The sequence below is a fragment of the Sorex fumeus genome, unplaced genomic scaffold (assembly GCF_029834395.1).
Source record: "Sorex fumeus unplaced genomic scaffold, SorFum_2.1 ptg000046l, whole genome shotgun sequence".
NCBI lineage: Eukaryota > Metazoa > Chordata > Mammalia > Eulipotyphla > Soricidae > Sorex > Sorex fumeus.
This window is the reverse complement of record NW_026606103.1, coordinates 8,039,048-8,060,542: the sequence shown is the minus strand read 5'-3', so window position 1 is coordinate 8,060,542 and position 21,495 is coordinate 8,039,048. Positions and strand designations below refer to the sequence as shown.

Sequence of the window (21,495 nt, the reverse complement as noted above, 5' to 3'; positions counted from 1 at the left end):
GAACCACGTTGGTGAATGAGCTCGAGAGTTTTTGAAGACAAGTGTCTGTGGCTTTCCCACTCTTGGCATTCCTTATGCAGTCATGGAGGCGCTGAACTAGTTGATTGTAGAGATGTCAATGTTGTCAACGATGGCATCGTCCCACGTTACTGCAAAAGTGCCAAAGAGCTCCCAGTTGGTGGTCGTTCTGGGAGTTCTCTTCTTAAACTTTGCAGCCCTTTCTCCCCACTCCATGAAGTAGAATTTTGCACGAAGGAGATTGTGCAAAATTACTTTTCTGTTAAATATCCATACTGTTTTCCATGAAAGTTGAACCAAACTTCTTTCCTACCAGCAATGAATTAGTTCTCTTTTTTAAACTACTTGTCTGCCAACACATATTATTCCTATGTTTTTGTTATTTTTAAATATGCACCATTCTCACTGTTGTGAAATAATATCTCAGTGTCATCTTGATTTTAATTTTCCTAATAATAGTGATGAAGAGGAGACTTTTTCAAGTGCAAATTGACTTCTTCAGAGAAGTATCTCTTCGTTTCTATCCCTATTTCTGAGAAGGCTTTGAATTTTTTAAATCTCTGATGTGTTGAGTGCTAATATTTTCTCACATTAAGTTGAATATTTTAGTTTTAATTTGTGTTCTTTTGACAAGCAAGGGCATTTTAGTTTGATGCTGTACCTTTTACTTTTACTTCTGTTGCCTCTGCCAATGTAGTCATATAATTTAAAGTATGTTTGATTCCTTCTCTAACCTAATTACCCTCTCCCTGCACTTGTGGCATACTTCCAACCATGGGCCAGTCCTACAGGCCCTTTTTCTACTGTCTTTGTGTATTAGTCAAATGCAGCTTTCCTAACAGCTGCACAGTATTCTATTGCATAGATGTACCATAGTTTTTTAACAAGGTATCTGTTCTCAGGCACTTGATTTGCAAAACATAATACCCAAAAGGGGAGAGAGAGACAGAGAGAGAAAAAAGTGCCTGCTGTAGAGGAAGACTGGGCATGGGGGTGGGGTGGAGAGAGGAAACTGGGGTCATTGGTGGTGAAAAATATGCACTGATGAAGAAACAGGTATTGGAACATTGTATGAATGAAACCCAATCATGAACAACTTTGTAATTTTCTATTTTAGGTGATTCAATTAAAATAATAAATAAATGAAGAAATAAATAAATACCTTTGAGGTCCATATCTTGGAACATTATGCCAATATTTTCTACAACATATTTTATGGATTCGAAGTTTCAAGGTCTTTGATTCACTCTTAGTTAAATTTTATGTGAGGTGTGAGATATGGGTCAAGTTTCAGTTTTTACATATAGATATTCAGTTTTCCCAAGACTGTTTATTGAAAGTTCTCCTTTACTACTCCACTCCATGCATCAAACTCTTTCACTGAATATTGGTTTACCATGGAGCTGAGAATTTGTCATAGGTACTCAATTATAAGTCATTGGTCTGAGAGTCGAGTACCAGGCTGCTCTGAGTAGATAGCTTTACAGTACAATTTCAAATTAGGTAATGAGATACTTCCCAGATTTTTTTAAAATTCTCAGTATGACTTTAGGTATTTAGGTTGTTTTATGGTTCGATACAAACTTTTTTATTGGCTGTTCTAAGTCGTTGAAAAATGTCATCTGAATTTGTAGAGGGATTGCATTCAATCTAGGACGCTCATTTTGACAACATTTATACTTTTTAAAGATCTTAATTAATAATCTTATTTAAAGAGATGTTTTATCTATTTGTGTAATTGTTGGATTTTTAAATAAAATATTATTGGGGAGTGGCAGCTTCCCTAGAAGTGCTCAGGGAATCTTGAGGATATGTTCCTAGCAATACTTGGCCATGCAGGTCGACCATTTCAATGGTCAGGGAAAAATGCAAGTCTTCTCAGTGCAGGGATGACAGGGCCAACAGGGGTCTTCCAGAACTGCAGAGACCTACTCTAGGGTGCTCAAGGGCTCAAGGGTCACAACCAGCAATTTTCATGGGAAATGAGGTGCTCAGGTTCAAATATGGCTCTGTTCCATGCTATACATGCATCCCAGACCACCAGGCAATCCCCCAAACTTAAATAGATTTCTTAAAGACCAAAAGTCAAGTCATATTTTCAATTTTATATGTTCTGTCAAACTGAGCACCAAATCTTATTTTCAGAAAAGTATAAAAGCATCTATTCCAAAAAAAGTAAACAAATAAGGATTATACTTTGTTCTTAAAAGCCGATTAGGATTAAGAAAAGATTAGCAACCTTGGAATATATTCCCAGAAGTGGTATTGTGGAGTCCACAAAAGCACAGCAGAAATGATATCTGCAGCTGTATGTTTATTGCAGCACTGTTCCTGATAGCCAAAATCTGGAAACAACCCAAGTGTCTGAGAACAGATGACTGGTTAAAGAAACTTTGGTACATCTACACAATGGAATACTATGCAGCTGTTAGGAGAGATGAAGGCTTGAAATTTGCTTATAAGTGGTTATACATGAAGAGTATTATGCTAAGTGAAATGAGTCAGAAAGAGAGGGTCAAATATAGTGTGGAGTATAAAGTAACATAACACAAGACTGACATCCAATGACAGTAGATACAAGGGCCAGGAAGATTGCTCCATAGTTGGAAGCCTGCCTCATGAGCTGTTGGGGGAGAAGTAAACTGGAATGGAGAAGGGATCACTAAGAAAATGAGGGTTGGTGGAATCGGTTGGGATGGGAGATATGTGCTGAAAGTAGATAAAGGAGAAACCACGATAACCTCTCATTATTTGCAATGCAAAACATAATGCCCAAAAGTAGAAAGAGAGAGAGTGTGTGTGGAATATTGCCTGCCATGGAGGCAGTGGGAGGGTGGTAAAGGGGTGGTATACTGGGGTTATTGGTTGTGAGGAATGTGCACTGGTGGAGAGATGGGTGTTTGATCATTGTGTGATTGTGACTCAAACATGAAAGCTTGTAATTATATCTCATGGTGATTCAATAAAATAAATTTTAAAAAAGGAAAGATTAACAAATAACTTTATTCCTTTCCACATGAGTTCAGGTAATGAGTTTATATGCTAACTAATGACTGAGGAATTATAAAATTTAAAAAGGAAACAATAAATGAGTCCAGTGCTTAATAATAATAATAATAATAAAAGTTCAGATAACTATTGTAAAATTCCAAGATAGAAACCATACAGTACTTTTTCTTTGCCTAATATGAGTAAAAATGACTTTGACATAATTTCTTAAAGCCACGAATAAATTTAAATGCTTATGCTGAAATCCAAATACTTTCACAGAATTAAAATAGTTGCAATTGACAATATTGAGCCTCCTAATGTTTTTTAAATATTTTAAAATTAGGATATATAATGGTTTTATAAAATTTAATTAATTGAGATCTCTAATAGAAAGAAATATTTTGACAAGCTAATGACTACTAATATAGTAGTAAACAAATATTTCATGTCAGGATAGTGCTAGCTAATGGGGCAGGAGAAAAGCTTACTTTGCATGTGGCAAGTTTCATTTGATCCCAAGGACTATGTATGATACTCAGAGGATAGTGAAGAGTGATCCAGAAATAAGGAGCACCCAAAACAAAACAAAAATTTTATTGGAGCTTGAACCATATTAGATGTTTAGAGATCTTGCTCAATCCTGGCACCCATTGGGTCCCAAATCCCATCAGGAGTGATCCCTGAGCACAAAGCCCGGAACAGGCCCTGAGCACAATCGAGTGTGAACAGCCCTCCTGCACATTCCTAGGAGCAGAGCAATAGTCCAGCAGGTCGGGTGATTTCCTTGCATGTAGCTAACCCAGAATAGTTTGATGTCCATCACCCAAATTCCACTAAGAGTGATTCCTCAATGTAGAATAAGGGGTAACCTCTAAGTAGTGCCAGTGTGTGGTTCTATAAGCAAACAAACAAAATATGTTAGTACCTATTATGTTTTGTGGATGCAATGAAAATATTTTCTCTTTGCTTTATAATAATTTCTTTAAAGTAAGTTAGAAACCAGGGAGTCCTATTATGGAATTAGACACATTTCATAATTTCAGTATTTCACATAGCTAACAATTCCTCTAAAATCCCCCTGAAGAGCCAGATAATAGCTGTTTCTTTTTATAAGCTAGAAAAGGAAGGAAGTGCTGTGAATTATAGATTCTAAAGTTCTTTTCCATACTGTAACTCTACTTAATTCTTGAGTGACTCCATTTGGGGCAAAGCTCTATTGGAAACTACAGGTTTGCCTTATTGGGGTGATATTTGTTTATGAGCTGGAAGTTGTACACTGTAGCACTGTTGCACTGTCCTCCTGTTGTTCATCAATTTGCTCAAGCGGGCACCGGTAATATCTCCATTGAGAGACTTGTTGTTACTGTTTTGACATATTGAATATGTCATATGAATAGGTTCTCCCTTCCGAAATCCGACACACCATTTCCTCGGTAAAGAAACAAACAGCACCCAGCCCAGACAAGGTCAGACCTGAACACCTGAAGAACCTGCCATCAGTATTCATCAATACACTGGCTTGGCTCTTCACTCGCTACCTGTCTGAATGCAAGGTTCCGTCCCAATGGAAAACCAGCAGGACTGTACTACTGTTCAAGAAGGGAGACATCCATGACATTGGCAACTATCGCCTGATCTGCCTATTGTCTGCCATCTACAAGTTGTTCACTCGAGTCATCCTAAATAGGATTGGCAGAACACTAGATGAAGGACAACCATGCGAGCAAGCCGGGTTCTGCAAAGGATTCAGCACCATCGACCATATCCACACAATAACCAAACTCATTGAGGTTTCTCGGGAGTTCAAGATGCCGCTCTGTTTAACATTCATTGATTTAAAGAAGGCCTTTGATTCTGTTGAGATGGAAGCGGTCATTGAAGCCCTAGTCAATCAGGGCATTCAAGCTCAATACATCAAGATCCTCCGTGAGCTGTATTGCGGATTCACTACCAGGATCTCACCATTCTACAAAGAAGTGATCGTTGATGTCAAGAGAGGGGTGCGGCAGGGTGATACCATTTCACCAAAACTCTTCAGTGCCACCCTCGAGAACATCATGCGACGACTGGAATGGGAAGGAATGGGAGTGAAGATAGATGGTCGGCAACTACACCACCTCCGCTTTGCTGATGACATTGTCTTAATAACACCAAACATCAGCCAAGTGGCACAAATGCTGGCCAACTTCGACCGTGAGTGTGGAAAGGCAGGACTACAGCTGAATCTTACGAAGAACATGTTTATGAGAAACAGCCTTGTTCCTGATGCCCCATTCGCTCTCAATGGAACGACCATCTCCGAATGCAACAGATATGTGTACCTAGGTCGAGAAGTCAACATGACAAATGACCTGGCACCTGAGCTGCGCAGGAGGAAGAGAGCGGCTTGGAACGCCTTCAAGAACATTGAAGAAATAGCTAAGAGGATGAAGAACCTCCGGCTCTGGGCACATCTCTTTGATTCCACTGTTCTTCCTGCATTAACATATGCCTCAGAGACCTGGGCCCTATGCAAACAGGATGAGAACGCTATTCAGGTCTCCCAAAGAAGAATAGAAAGAGCTATGCTTGGAATATCACGTTTCACTAGAATGAGAGAAAGAATCCGGAGTTCCGAAATCCATCGAGGATCAAGAATCAGGGACGCTGTCTCATTTGCCAAGGTGTCAAAAATCAGATGGGCTGGTCACGTAATGAGATTTAAAGACGACTGCTGGACTAGAGCTGTTACTGACTGGATTCCACGGGATGTCAAAAGACTGCGTGGCTGCCCACCTACCAGATGGTCAGACTTCTTCGTCAAGATCATAAACGATCGGTTTGAGGCTCGTCATGTTCCCAGAGTGAACAGATGCCATTGGGCTACACTAGCATGCGACAGGGACAAATGGAGACGTTACTAGCGCCCGCTTGAGCAAATCGACGACTAATGGGAAGTTAAGTGATTAAGTGATTAAGTGAATACGTCATGGGTAGCATGCTAGTCTTTGTTGTGAAGGCGAAATACTCTTAGTAGCTTGCCGGGCTCTCCAAGAGGGGCTGAGGAATTGAACCCGAGTCAGCTCTGTGCAAGGCAAATGCCCTATCTGCTATGCTATCTCTCCGGCTCAGGGAGATGTGCAGAAATCAAAAATTAGTTTTTGATCTCTCGGGAATAATGGGAAATGGGAAAATACAAATAATGCTTCTTGATGAAAATTCACTTTACTTCTCTTATCTACTGAATAAAAATATTAGTTAAGTTATAATGTTTTTTAAAGATTCTATTCTTTTTAGACTTCTAGTAATGCTGTTTTGTTTTTCAGTTTTTTTGTAGGAGTACTGCTATTTATTCAGCCACTGATTAGCTGATTGAATTGGGCATGAACTCCACCTTAATTTTTTACTTATTTTTTTCTTTTAATATTTATTTATTGAATCACTGTGGGAAAAGTTACTAAGCTTTCAGGTTTAAGTCTTGGTCATACAATTATCAAACACCTTTCCCTTCACCAGTACTCATTTTTCACCACCAAAATCTCCAATATAACCCCCTCCCACCCCTCCAAATGCCTGTGAGGCAGATGATTTCTACTTAACTCTTCTCTACATTGATTACATTCATTATTTCAACAAAAGATGCACCATTATTGTTTAGAATTTCCCCCCAAACAATCAGAATTGCTGAAAAGGCATTGTGAAATATTTTGTTTTCTATAGCTGGTTATGAGAATCATATGATGTTGCGCAGCCACGATTTTGTATTTCTGCAAAGAGCGAGATAATTCCGAGATTGGTTTCTGTGAGTCTGGTGTTATGGCTGTGCCAGAGAGCCGCTCGTGGGGGGGTAACTTGCGACCTTGGTAGGGCATGAAGGACGTGCCGGTACCGCGCCCCTTCCCATGAGACTGCAGTTGCCCTGTCACCGCCAGCTCATACCTGGCTTTCCTATAAGCTCTGAGGTGGCGGCCACCTTGCTGCCAGGGGGGAAAAAGGCGGAAGGGAGCAAGACCCTTTCCCTCCTGGGGAGGCACGCCGCCATAGTTTAACACATGGTCCATTCACTTTTCTTCTGCAAGCTGCTGGGCTCTGGACTAAGTTCTTTTGCCTCTGGAGCCATGGCCATGCCAGAGATCTGCTTGTGGGGGGCAACTCGTGACCTTGGTAGGGAGTGAAGGATGAGTTGTTTTTCAGTTTTATTGAAACATAGTTACGTATTGTTATAGTGTAAGTTTAAAACAGACTACATTATGGTTTGGTGCACATACACTGTTAAATAATTTCCAAAACTGTTCCTTAATTTTGATGTGTTTGTGTGCTTTAAAGGAGACTGAGTACTTGTAGATGTCCCACCCCTGTGGTCTGAGAAACAAGGGAAAGTTGTGGAGTATAGTAACTAGAGGAAATTTTCTCCATTTTCATTAGTAATTGCACCCCAGTATGCTAGGAACACCTTTGATAGAGACAAACTTTGAAACTAAAATTTCTCTGTCAAGTGCTTCTGGTAGCCTCAATCCTGCTTGTTTGTTACTCTAACAGCTAAATTTTATTCTTGTGCCAGAGACATCTTCAAAAGAAAAACACCACTGACTAAGCAAGTGGAAGAAAAGATAAGGAACTACAGAAACTTCTGTACCTCAAAAAAATGGGACCAATATACAAAGACAATCCACAGAATGGGAAAAATCATTTATACAATACCCATGAGATAAGGATTTAATATCCAAGATAATATAAGGCACTGTTAGAACCTTATATAAGGCTCTGGTAGAACATCCAACCTCATCCAAATATCGGGAGGAGAAAAGAACAGAAACTTCCTCAAAGAAGAAATTTAAATGGCAAAATGACACATGGAAAAAACGCCATAAAACACTAATTATCACGGAGATATAAATTAAAACAACAATGAGATTTCATCTCACACCACAGAGACTGGCACACATCAAAAAGAACAAGAGCAACCAGTGCTGGCATGGATGTGGGGAGAAAGGGACTCTTTTCATTGTTGGTGGGAATGCCAATTGGTTCAGTGTTTTTGGAAAACAATATGAATATTCCTTAAAAAACCCTATAAATTAAGCTTCCATACAACCCATCAATAATACTTTGGAGAATATACACAGTGCAGGAGAAACATCTCATTTCTATGTTCATTGCAATAGTATTCATAATAGCTAGAAACTGGAAACCTAAGTGCCCAAGAACAGATGAGTGGATAAAAATAACTATGGTTGCACTGTCCTCCTGTTGTTCATCGATTTGCTGGAGGGGGCATCAGTAACGTCTCCATTGTGAAACTTGTTGTTACTGTTTTGGGCATATCAAATATTTCACGGGTAGCTTGCCAGGCTTTGCTGTGAAACTTCTGTAGCTCAAAAAAATGGGACCAATATACAAAGACAATCCACAGAATGGGAAAAATCATTTATACAATACCCATGAGATAAGGATTTAATATCCAAGATAATATAAGGCACTGTTAGAACCTTATATAAGGCTCTGGTAGAACATCCAACCTCATCCAAATATCGGGAGGAGAAAAGAACAGGGTGGGATATTCTCAGTAGCTTGCCGGGCTCTCCAAGAGGGCCAGAGGAATCGAACCTGGGTCAGTTGTGTGATAGGCAAACACCCCATCCACTGTGCTATTGCTCCAGCCCGAATAACTATGGTACATGTATTCAATGGAATACTATGCAGCCAACAGTAAAAATGAAATCATGAAATTCACTTATAAATAGATGGACATGGAGAATATTAGTCCAAGTGAAATGAGTCAGAAGGAGAAGGACAGACAGAATGATTGTACTCATTTGTGGGATATTTAAAAAATTGTAGTTAAAGACTATTATACAAGGAAATTAGAAACAAGGACCAGGGGAACTGATCCACAGTTGAGAGTCTACCTCAAGTGCCAGGGGGTGAAGATATTTGGGATAGAGAAGGGACAATTATGACAAAGATAACTGGAAATGATCATTCTGGATAAGAACTGTGTGCTGAAAGTAGGTAAAAGAACAAACATGATAACCTCTCAGTACCTGCATTGCAAACAATAATGCCCCAAAAAAGTTCCTGCTATACAGACAGGCTGGACGAAGAATTGGCAGGGGGGGAACTCAGAACATTGGTGGTGAGAAACGTCCGCTGGTGAAGGGGCAGGTATTGGAACATTGTATGACTGAAACCTGATCATGAACAACTTTGTAATCATGTCTCAAGTTGTTACAGTGATTCAATAAAAGGAAGGAAGGAAGGAAGGAAGGAAGGAAGGAAGGAAGGAAGGAAGGAAGGAAGGGAGGGAGGGAGGGAGGGGAATTCTATTCTTGTTATCCTTTTGGAATTGCACATTCCATCCCTAAGAGTAGAGCTCAGATGTATGAAGCATCTAACGGTTGTGGATTCCCTGGCCCTGGTTAAATTTTCTAAAAACCTTTCAGTTATAAATCCAAAATGCTGGATTTGCACACGTCAAATGTATGCATGTATATAAATCATGTCTGTCAAGTAATCTCAAAAAAGTTGCCTATAAATCCAGTGCTAAAGTTAAATACTGTCAATATTGGGATTAAGATCCAATAAAAAACATTTGCTCAAATTGCAGAAAAGAGATGCAAAATATGAAAGTAAGGAATTAGTATGAGGAAGTTCAAAATAAATCTCATAGGAGTTTCTGAAAGAGAGATAATAAAGAAAGAAAAAAGAATGTGAGGTGGGGTCTGCTCCCAGCCATCCGGGGAGGAAAGGTCCTCTGCGCACTGGACCTGACTCTGGGGAAACTGATGCCCCACCAGTGAGGCCCGAGCCTGAGCGCGTCTCGGGAAGCAGCACCAGCTGCGTGGTCGCTGCTTCTCCAGCGCCCAGCCCCGGCTCCTTTTTACCGTTGGGCGGCCCTGCCACGGTGCCCTAAAGCTGAGAACACCTGACGGCGGCACCATCCTGGGAACCTGGAGTTGAAAGGGACAAGTTGCTGCTTTTCCAGAAGGGCACCCAGCTGTGACGTGTGACCGAGCATCCTTCCATGTCAGACGAGGGTGAGATGGCCTGGGGTCAACTCTACCGCTACGATCTGAAGAATCCACGGAACTTTCCTCAACAAAACCTGCATTTCGCCTTGTACCTCTTGTCAGGTCCACGTGGGGCACGTCTTCCCCTTTGGAGGAAGCACCAGACTCTTTCTCCTTCAAGGACCCGAAGGAGCCCAGGAGGAAGATCCTAGTTGACCTTAACCCAGGCGAAAGAAATGAGAAAACAGCAGCAGATGATACTGGAGAAGTTAGAAGATTCAGATGAAGGATGGAAATGGAAACCACTAAAAGGAAAAGAAGGACCAGTGTCTGGAGAACACGATGGGAGGCATCTTCTGAGAGGATGGGGTTGCAGAGAACCTATTTATGCAGAATTTCCGCAGCCAAAGAAGGCCTTTTAGATAAAGGATCTAAAAATGATTGTCCAGGGATTTTTTTGACGAAGGAGAATTAGAATATGAATTTGATGAACAGGGACTGCAGAGTGAGATTGCCTGTTGATGATTCAACTGGAAAACAGCTGGTGGCTGAAGCCGTTCACATAGGAAAGAAGCCGGTTCAGTGCTCATTGGAAACCTGCCCAATCTTTGATGCTTCAGGGCTGCTCTGGCAAGAAGCAGTTTCCTGAAAAAGGAAGTCCAATATTGGGAAGATGAAGACTTTTATGATGATGATGACGATGCATTCTTGATAGGACTAGTCTAGTTGAAAAGTTGTGTTTGAATGGAATGAAGAAGGCTGGGGAGATTGATGGGAGAAGCCTGAAACCTTTGAGCCACTGGTTGCAAAGTTAAAGGATGCTGAAAGGGAACTCTCAGAAGTTTCTGAGAAATTGAAAGCCTTCAGTTCTTTGATAGTCGGAGTCTATCAAAATGCATTCTTGTCAGAAATGAAACTAAGGAGTGCATTGGATGTTGTGTCCCAGAAAAAAAAAACTGCACCTGAAAACTTTCAAGCTAAAAAAAGAACAGAGACTTAAAGGGCTCATAAAAATTGTAAAACCAGCAGAGATTCCAGAACTTAAAAAAAAAAACTCATAGACTACAGATGCAGAAAACAAAGCTTAAAAAAATCTTACATTGCCACTGTTTGGTGCCATGGAAGAAGGAAGCAAATTCCATTTTTAAATGAGTATAGTAGGAAGTTACCCTACTCCCCCCCTACCCCTTCTGCACCTGACCCAAGTGTTCAGAATTCCGGCAGCCATGCTGATGACAGAAGATGAGTCTGAAGTGGAAGAGGAGGAAGAGGAAGATGGGAAAGACAAAGAAAAGGGAGAGATTGACAGGAGAAGCATGGAGGCTAGAAGCACTCATCTGCAGCAAAAGTGAGCCCAAAGAAGCAGCACAGGAAATGCACCGTCCTACAATCCTCAAGAAACAAAGAACCCTGTATCAAAGGGTAAAATGAGAAAATCAAACATTAATTGAAGAAAAAAAGCTTCTGATCTAGGCAAACCTCCACCAATACATTCCTTTTAATATAAACAGAAGACAAAAGTGTGTATGTCACCACAGAAGACCAGAGTGGTGATGGCAGGACCCATCTTAACAACAAGTATGGCTATTTGTATAATCTCTGGGGCGGCCAGGGAAGACCCCAGTGGCTCTCCCCCTTGCCGCCTGGGGTTCCAGAGGTCTCGGGCCACTCCCCCAGCCAGGGTGGCCCATGCCGTGGGGCAGACGGAGGAGGAAACAAGGGCCAAGCCAGTTGATTGATCAGTTGCCGTTTATTCTATTCTCCCCACGCACCTCTCAGTCTCTCTGAGCTCCCCATTCTAGTCTCACACTGTCCCTCATTCCTGCTTCCTCCCTTCTCTCCTGCTCATCTCTCCACGCTCCATCTCGCAGCCTGGGCTCTCTCTCCACGTGCCTGCTCCTGTATTCTTCTACATTCTCTTCCCTCTGTCCCCCTTGCTAATCTCTCCATGCTCCATTTCACTGCCCTGCTCTCTCTTCATCTCTCTCTCCAACTCTCTTATCTCTCCAACTCCCCAGCACTGGAGGAAGACACTACACCCAGTCAGGTAGCAAAATCAATATAAGAAAGACCTTCCTTTGGTCAGGGGCAAAATACCACTTACGGTGTTTTTCTCCTTTCCTCAGTTCAATAACTTAATTAACATCTTAATTTACATCTTAATTCTATTTATTACCTTTAGTTTTTTTTTTTTTATGGACACTGTAAGAGATACATTGAGGCTTGTCAGGCGGCTATCCTGGGATCATCTTGCCACATACTCAGTGCTCAGGCCAGAATAATCTTTCCTAACCCTAGCAGGATCCAAATCTAGTTATTACTTTTTGGATCATGACAGCATTTGTCCATGACCAAGTTTTTAACTTATAGTTAAGCATTATGGCACTTTGGCCATGCCCATTTCGATGTCAGAGTAGCACATAGCTCACAGCTTGCCCCAGGTCCATCCAGTCCCATGTCGGGCCACTGCTTTGGGGGTGATAGGAAGTATGGGCAACTGAGGCTTAAGTAGAGAGAACAGATGCCTAGGAGGTAAATATCATTGAGAGTCAATTAACTCTCACATTACAAAAGCATAGCATTTACTGTCTTCTTCTTCCCATACAAAAAGAACATTACTCTGAATTAACTATGCAAAGGACTTAAGAAGAAGAGAAAAAAACAATATTTACAAGTCAACAGAACACAAAGTAAGAAGTTACAAATAAACACAGAGAAATGGGAGCACTGTGATGGGTGGGTGTAACCCAATAAACCTAAGCTCCCTCCGGTAAGGCAGAAAGGACAAACCAATGTAATCCTACAGCTATTGACTGCTTCAGAATCCCAAAAGAAAGATTTTGCGGACCATGGGATATGAGATACCTGGGATAGAGTTTTTAATGTTCAGAAATCACATGATAATTGGTAAAATTGGCCTTATCTTTCATGCTCTTGGCATCTTTCATTGATTGACTCATCTGATTCTCCTGATTTTGATACATAGATTTAAAAGTATTTGTATATGTCTGTAAAATCCACCCAGGTATTTTGAGAATAAATAAAGTGAGGTTCATGACCCTGATCCAATGGGAAAATTAAAAAAGAATACAGGGGGAATTTTTTCAAAAAGATAGGACTGAGAAGTTTATAGCACTGATGATCATAAGCTAAGTAATTTTTTAAATGCACATAGATGTGGTTAAAACTCCAGAACCAAGGGCAAATAAAAGTTCTTGAAAACAAGAGAATATTTATTTTAGAAGCTAGAAAAAAGAAACAGTTTTTATTAAGAATGATGTCATTAAAGAAGTAAGATTTAACAAAGCCTGGGAAGAAAGAAAAGGTTTTAAAAAAATAAAAAGAAACAACATCATAACATAGATATTAGTCACTGTCACTGTTACTGTCCTCCCATCGTTCATTGATTTGCTCGAGTCGACCCAGTAAAATCACTGTTGTGAGACTTGTTACTGTGTTTAGTATATTGAATACATCACGGGTAGCTTGTCTGGCTTTGCTGTGAGGGTGAGATGCTCTTGGTAGCTTGCCAGGCTCTCCAAGAAAGGCAGAGGAACCAAACTCATGTTGGTGAGGTTGGCTGCGTGCAAGGCAAATGCCCTACCACTGTGCTAGATGCAAAGGTCATGGGAGGGATGCTGGGAGCATTGGAGGTGGGGAATGGGCACTGGTGGAGGGATGGGTACTCAGTCATTGTATAACTGAAACCCAAGCACAAAAATTTGTAAATCTACAACTGTACCTCATGCTGTTTCACTAATAAATTTTTTTTAAAAAAGAAAGAAAAAATATATATCACTTGATCACTTGATTCCCGATAATCATCGATTTGCTTGAGCGGGCGCCAGTAGCGTCTCAATTTGTCCCTGACGTGTGCCAGTGTAGTCCGATGGCACCTGTTCGCTCTAGGAACACAAAGAGCCTCAAACGGATCGTTCATGATCTTGATGAAGAAGTCTGACCATCTGGTAGGTGGGCGGCCACGTGGTCTTTTGACATCCTGTGGAATCCAGTCAGCAAGAGCTCTAGTCCAGTGGTCGTCTTTAAATCTCATTATGTGACCAGCCCATCTGATTTTTGACACCTTGGCAAACGAGACAGCGACCCTGATTCTTGATCGTTGATGGAGGTCAGAACTCTGGATTCTTTCTCTTTTTTGAGTGAAACGTGATATTCCAAGCATAGCTCTTTCAATTCCTCTTTGGGAGACCCGAATAGTGTTCTCATCCTGTTGCGTAGGGCCCAGGTCTCTGAGGCGTATGTTAATGCAGGAAGAACAGTGGAATCAAAGATTTGTGCCCGGAGCTGGAGTTTCTTCATTCTTTTAGCTATTTCTTCGATGCTCTTGAAGGCATTCCAAGCTGCTCTCTTCCTCCTGCGCAGCTCAGGTGCCAGGTCATTTGTCATGTTGACTTCTCAACCTAGGTACACATAGCTGTTGCATTCAAAGATGGTCATTCCGTTGAGAGCAAATGGGGCATCAGGAACGAGACTGTTTCTTATAAACATTGTCTTCATAAGATTCAGTTGTAGTCCAACCTTTCCACACTCAAAGTCGGCCAGCATTTGTGCCGCTTGGCTAATGTTTGGTGTTATTAAAACAATGTCATCAGCAAAGCGGAGGTGGTGTAGTTGCCGACCATCTATCTTCACTCCCATTCCTTCCCATTCCAGTCGTCACATGATGTTCTCGAGGGTGGCACTAAAGAGTTTCGGTGAAATGGTATCACCCTGCCAAACCCCTCTCTTGACATCAATGATTACTTCTTTGTAGAATGGTGAGATCCTGGCAGTGAATCTGTAATACAGCTCATGGAGGATCTTGATGTATTGAGTTTGAATGCCCTGATTGGCTAGGGCTTCAGTGACCACTTCCGTCTCAACAGAATCCAAGGCCTTCTTTAAATTAATGAACGTTAGACAGAGCAGCATCTTGAACTCCCAAGAAACTTCAATGAGCTTGGTTATCATGTGGATATGGTCGATGGTGCTGAATCCTTTGTGGAACCCAGCTTGCTCGCATGGTTGTCCTTTATTTAGTGTTCTGCCAATCCTATTCAGGATGAATTGAGTGAACAACTTGTAGATGACAGAGAGTAGGCAGATCAGGATATAGTTGCCAATGTCATGGATGTCTCCCTTCTTGAACAGTAGTACGGTCCTGCTGGTTTTCCATTGGGACGAAACCTTGCATTCAGACAGGTAGCATGTGAAGAGTCAAGCCAGCATATTGATGAGTACTGACGGCAGGTTCTTTAGGTGTTCAGGTCTGACCTTGTCTGGACCTGGTGCTGTTCATTTCTTTACTGATGAAATGGCATGTTGGATTTCGGAAGGGAGAACAACTGTACCCCCTAAATAATAAAATTATTTATTTTATAAATAATTTTATTTTATAAATAATTTTATTATTTATTTTATAAATAATTTTATTATTTATTTTATAAATTATTTTATTATTATAAATTATTTTATCATTATAAATTATTTATAAATAATTAGTTTCACTAATAAAATTTTTTTAAAAAGAAAGAAAAATGTACATATATTTAAATAAATTAATGTTGACTATGAAAAAATGTTTAACCATGGTTTCAAATATGTGTTAAAGGAAGTCTGGCTAAAGCAAATAACTGGATGTAAAATATTGGCAAGAAACAAGTTTAGGGAGGCCTAGTCAAGCTAAATTAAAGTGGTCAGTAAAAATACCCTTAAGGAAAGCAGAAACATAGTATAAGGGTTCAGACACTGGCCTAGTTTGATCCCAACAATGCCTTCAGTCCCCAGCACCACCGGGAGTGACCTCTGAGCACAGAGCCAGGAGTAAGCCCAAGCTTGAGCTGGTGTGCTCCAACAACACGCCTTCCCACCCACCTCCCAAAAGAAGGCCCTTGAGATTTTAACTGAATTACCCATAGCAATTAAAAATATTTCTTAGTTGATTCATTGTGGATCCTCATTTTTAATCAAGTCCTTCCTTAATTCAAAGTATTTGATGGCTTTAAAACTCTAATAGCAGCTTTATAAAACCTACAGAGCATTTTCCACTGGACTCCTATAAAGTTCTAAATGCAATTTAAACATGAACTGGGGAAAAGGGAAGCTCCAGGTTACCCTGGAACCTAACTGTGTTCATCGGGAGATGACGGCCACTTGCCTAGGCTTTCCCTGTATGTTTTCTTTAGACTCCTATTAATTTAACAGGATGAGTCATGAAGGTGGAAAAATATTTTGGTTGAAGCTTTGGTGAAAGGTGAAATGCATTAACCTTGCAATGAGTCATCGCCACCTTGGACAGCTTAAAAGAAAAAAAAAAAACTTATTACCACCATGGGTACAAATCTGTGGGAGTGAGTCTGACAGAGCGTCAGATTTGGTAAGCTCTAGTCTGACTTCAGCGCACCTGGTGCCGGTTTAATTTCTTCAGAAGGTCTAAAATACCTCATTTGCAACTTGTGGACTACCCCCACCCCCAAACCTCAGCGGGAGGCACAGCTGTGCCCCACCTGCTTCTCACAGCCAACTCACAGCCAATACTGCTCCATTGTAAAGGAGATACAAGCTGCTAGCGCCAGCAGTTGGTCCTGAAAGAGACATATTTTTAAAATCAGGCATAGCCAATTAAATTCTAAGAAAATTCCACTAGTTATAAAATTATGTGGAACTTCTCTGAACTGCCAGATCATTCCAAAACAACTCCACACTCATTATCAGGTTTAAATGTGAACAAACTTAACCATTCTTTCAATATGTGGTTTCAGAAAAGTAATCACAGATTCTTTATCTTATGTTTAAGAACAGTAAAATTGCCTGGGGACACTGCTGGAGGGATGTGGATACTGGTGAAGGGATTGGTATTGGATCATTGTATGCCTGAAACTGAATCATAAATAATATTGTAAATTAAAGAAAAAAGAAAAGAAAAAATTGCATAAAAACCACTTTCAGAAACCATTGACAGTGTTTACAAATAAACAAATTATAAACAATCATTTAACATCTGATCGAAGAACACTTTTCAAATTTTTATTGGGTTCATGATCACGATCACAATCATCCTGTTGTTCGTCGATTGCCTCGAGCAGGCACCAGTAATGTCTCCTTCGCCCTAGCCCTGAGATTTTAAAAAGCGCCATATTCAAGGCTCTTTCAGGGTTAGGAGAATGAGACCCATCATTGTTACTGGTGTTTGGCATATTGGGTACACCACGGGGAGTTTGCCAGACTCTGCTGTGTGGGCAGGTTATATTTGGTAGTCTGCCAGGTTGTCCCAAGTAAGAGTGAGATAATAAGATGTCTTCCGGGAGCTGGGTTTTATAGTCTCTGGGTTTTGGCTGTTGATGGGATTACACGGTATGGGGAGGGGGGTGCAGTTGGTGGGTGTGACCCCTGCCTACTGGAAGATGGAGGATCTGGGTGGAGGATGCTCAGCTCCGATCTGAGCAGGCTTGGAGATCTCAGCCCCGGAACCTGCATGCTTTTGTTTCTCTGCCAGTACTTTCATGCGTGTGGAGAGTTATCTCAGCATGGTTGTGGTTGATTCTGGAAGTCTTCAGCTGATGGGGCTCTGCTCGGTGCAGGGAGGGAAACTCAACCTGTCCCCTCCAAGTGGCCCTGGCAAGGACAGCCAGGCGCGGGGGCAGGAGATTCTGTGCTGTTCTCTTCTGGGAGCTGGGTTTTATTGGGTTAATGTGTAAATAACTGCCTGTTTATATCACCATAATAAGAGAATGATTGTGTTCCTTCCCCATCAATAGACAGAACTCCGGATTCTATCTCTCATTTGAGTGAATCGTGATATTCCAAGCATAGTTCTTTCGATTCCTCTTTGAGAGACCCGAATAGTGTTCTCATCCTGTTTTCGTAGGGTCCAGGTCTCTGAGGCATATGTTAATGCAGGAAGAATAGTGGAATCAAAGAGATGTGCTCTTAGCTGGAGGTTCTTTGTCCTTTTAGTTATTTCTTCAATGTTCTTGAAGGCATTCCAAGCTGCTCTCTTCCTCCTGCGCAACTCAGGTGCCAGGTCATTCATCATGTTGATTTTTCGACCTAGGTATATATAACTGTTGCATTCGGAGATGGTGGTTCCGTTGAGAGCAAATGGAGCGTCAGGAACAAGGCTGTTTCTCATAAACATTGTCTTCGTAAGATTCAGCTGTAGTCCGACCTTTCCACATTCACGGTCTAAGTCGTTCAACATTTGTGCTGCTTGGCTGATGTTTGGTGTTATTAGAACGATGTCATCAGCAAAGCGGAGGTGGCGACCATCTATCTTCACTCCCATGCTTTCCCATTCCAGTCGTCGCATGATGTTCTCGAGGGTGGCACTGAAGAGTTTTGGTGAAATGGTATCACCCTGCCGAACCCCTCTCTTGATATGGATGATTACTTCTTTGTAGAATGGTGAGATCTTTAAAATGAAGGGATATCATAATGTTATATATATACCTAGGTCGAGAAATCAACATGATGAATGACCTGGCACCTGAGTTGTGCAGGAGGAAGAGAGCAGCTTGGAATGCCTTCAAGAACGTTGAAGAAATAACTAAGAGGACAAAGAACCTCCAGCTACGAGCACATCTCTTTGATTCCACTGTTCTTAATGAGGACAAAAAACACGACAAATATAATTTTTACACCTTGGTATCAATAAAGCCAAAGTCATCCCTTCTTAAAAGCTTTTGTCCAGGGGTTGATATCAAGGATATACAAAGTACTGGTTGAACTCTACAAGAAGAAAACATCTAACCCCATCAAAAAATGGGGCGACAAAATGAACGGAAACTTTCTCAAAGAAGAAATCCGAATGGGAAAAAGACACATGAGAAAATGCTCTACATCATTCATCATCAGGGAGATGCAGATCAAAACAACAATGAGATATAATCTCATACCACAGATACTGGCCCACATCCAAAGGAACAGAAGCAGCTGGTGTTGGAGCGGATGTGGCGAGAAAAGGATCCTCCTTCACTGCTGGTAGGAATGCCGACTGGTTCAGCCCTTTTGGAAAACAGTATGGACAATCCTCAAAAACTTAGAAATTGAGCTCCCATTTGACCCAGCAATACCGCTCCTGGGAATATATCCCAGAGAGGCAAAAAAGTATAGTAGAAGTGACATCTGCACTTGGTTGTTCATTGCAGCACTGTTTACAGTAGCCAGATTCTGGAAAAAACCTAAGTGCCCGAGAACAAATGACTGGTTAAGTCCATTGGAGACTTTGTTGTTACTGTGTCTGGCATATCGAATACGTCACGGGGAGCTTGCCAGGCTCTGCCGTGTGGGCGAGATACTCTCGGTAGCTTGCCAGGCTCTCCGAGAGGGGCGGAGGAATCGAACTAGGGTCGGCCATGTTGGCTGCGTGCAAGGCAAACGCCCTACCACTGTGCTATTGCTCCAGCCCTATGTAGCTGTTAGAAAAGATGAAGTCATGAAATTTACATACAAGTGGTACTACATAGAAAGTATCATGTTAAGCAAAATGGGTCAGAAAGAGAGGGATAGACATAGAAAGATTGCATTCATCTGGGGAACATAAAGTAACAAAATAGGAGACTAACAACCAAGAGTGGCTGAGATTAGTACCAGGAGGTTTGTTTCATGGCTTGGAAGCCAGTCACACATTCTAGGGGAAAAGGCAGCACAGATAGAGAAGGGAACACCAAATGAAGGGTGTTTGGAGATCCTCCCAGGATGGGATGCATACTGAAAATTGACTATAGACCGAACATAATTGCCACTCAATGCCTCTTTTGCCAACCACAGCACCCAAAATGAGAGAGAACAAAAGGGAATGCCCTGCCACAGAGGCAGAGTGGGATGGGGGGTGTGGGGGGTGATACTGGGATCATTGGTGGTAGATAATGAGCACTGGTGGAGGGATGGGTACTCCGATCATTGTATAACTGAAACCTAAGCACAAAAATTTGTAAGTCTACATCTGTACCTTATGGTGCTTCACTAATAAAAATTTTAAAACAATGAAAGCTTTTATCCAAAGGATGGTATACCATGGTAAACCAGTTCAAGTCCTGAAAGTGAAGAATGACATTAGGATGGGCAGAAAAGTGAGAAGGCACTTTATTTTTTATTGGTGAACTAGAATTTAGATATGACACATTAGTTTCATGTGTATAACAAAATATAAGAATGTTTTGTAATAATCCTCACAAGTAATTAATATCCATTAGCACACTTAATTATTATTTTTATTATTGTGCTGGGGACTCCACGCCAGGCCGTGAAGTGGGTGAGAGTCCTCCCCACCCCAAGGGACCGAGCCCTGGCAGCCGACCTTCACTGCCCAACCACCGCCATGCTCCAGGCTGCTTTTCCGAATTCTCAAGCCGAGACTCACGCAAGAATGATGTCCCACAGAACCCAGATAATTAGGAACTTTGTGACATTGAACTCTGGACTCAATGGGACCTGGAGCAGAGATCCTCTGCCTGCTTCCCCCAGTCTCCATGACTCAGGGATCACACCCAGAAGCCACACCCTGCTGGCACCAGATAATCTCCTCATCAGCCAGCCTCCAGAACTCAGGATGCTCTTCCCAGACAAGAGTATAAAAGGAGGCTCCCAGAACCATGCCACTGGACTCCGTGCCAGGCTGTGGGGCAGGTGAGAGCCCTCCACCCCAAGGGACCCAGCCCTGGCAGCCAACTTCCACTGCCCAACCACTGCCACGCTCCAGGAAGCTTTCCAGACACATTGTAAGACACTTCCTAGCCATTTATGCCTGTGTGAGAGCCTGGCAAGCTACCGAGAGTATCCTGCCCACATGGGCAGAGACTGGCAAGCTCCCTATGGCATATTCAATATGACAAATAGAGTAATGACAATAGGCCTCATTCCCCTGACCCTGAAAGAGCCTCCAATCATTGAGAAAAGACGAGTAAGAAGAGGCTGCTAAAATCTCTGGGCTGGGAGGAATAGAGACATTACCTATGTCCTCTCGAATAATTTGATGACCAACAGGATGACAGTGATACAGTGATTACTGTGATGAAAATTTTTTAGGTCTTCTCTCTTAATTACTTATAAGTATTTAATATTATTAGCACAGCGGTAGGGCGTTTGCCTTGAACGTGACCAGCCAGGCCAAGCTGCGTTCTATTCCTCCGCCCCTGCGGAGATCCCAGCAATCTACCAATACTATCTCGCCCGCATGACAGAGCTGGCAAGCTCCCTGTGATATATTTGATATGCCAAACACAGTAACAAGTCTCACAATGAAGATGTTACTGGGCCCGGTCGAGCAAATTGATGAACAACGGGGGGACAGTGCTACAGTGCTAATAAGATTTACTATTTATTTACTATAGTGGCCAAATATGTATTGTATCCCCAGAACTTAATTCTTCTCTATCTATAAGTTTGTATCCTTTTATGATCTTGCCTGTTTTGCCTACCTCCCCATTTCTGTCAAACATCAATTTCTCTGCCATCAATTTGTTCTATAAGTTGGTTATTTATTCTATCAGTTAATATT

At 41.6% G+C, this 21,495-nt stretch overlaps 1 pseudogene; it reads left to right on the top strand.

Annotated features, from left to right (window-relative positions):
* LOC130031225 (kanadaptin-like) overlaps positions 1-11,350 on the top strand; it is a 41,410-nt pseudogene extending 30,060 nt beyond the window's left edge.
* Positions 11,351-21,495: the final 10,145 nt, after the last annotated feature.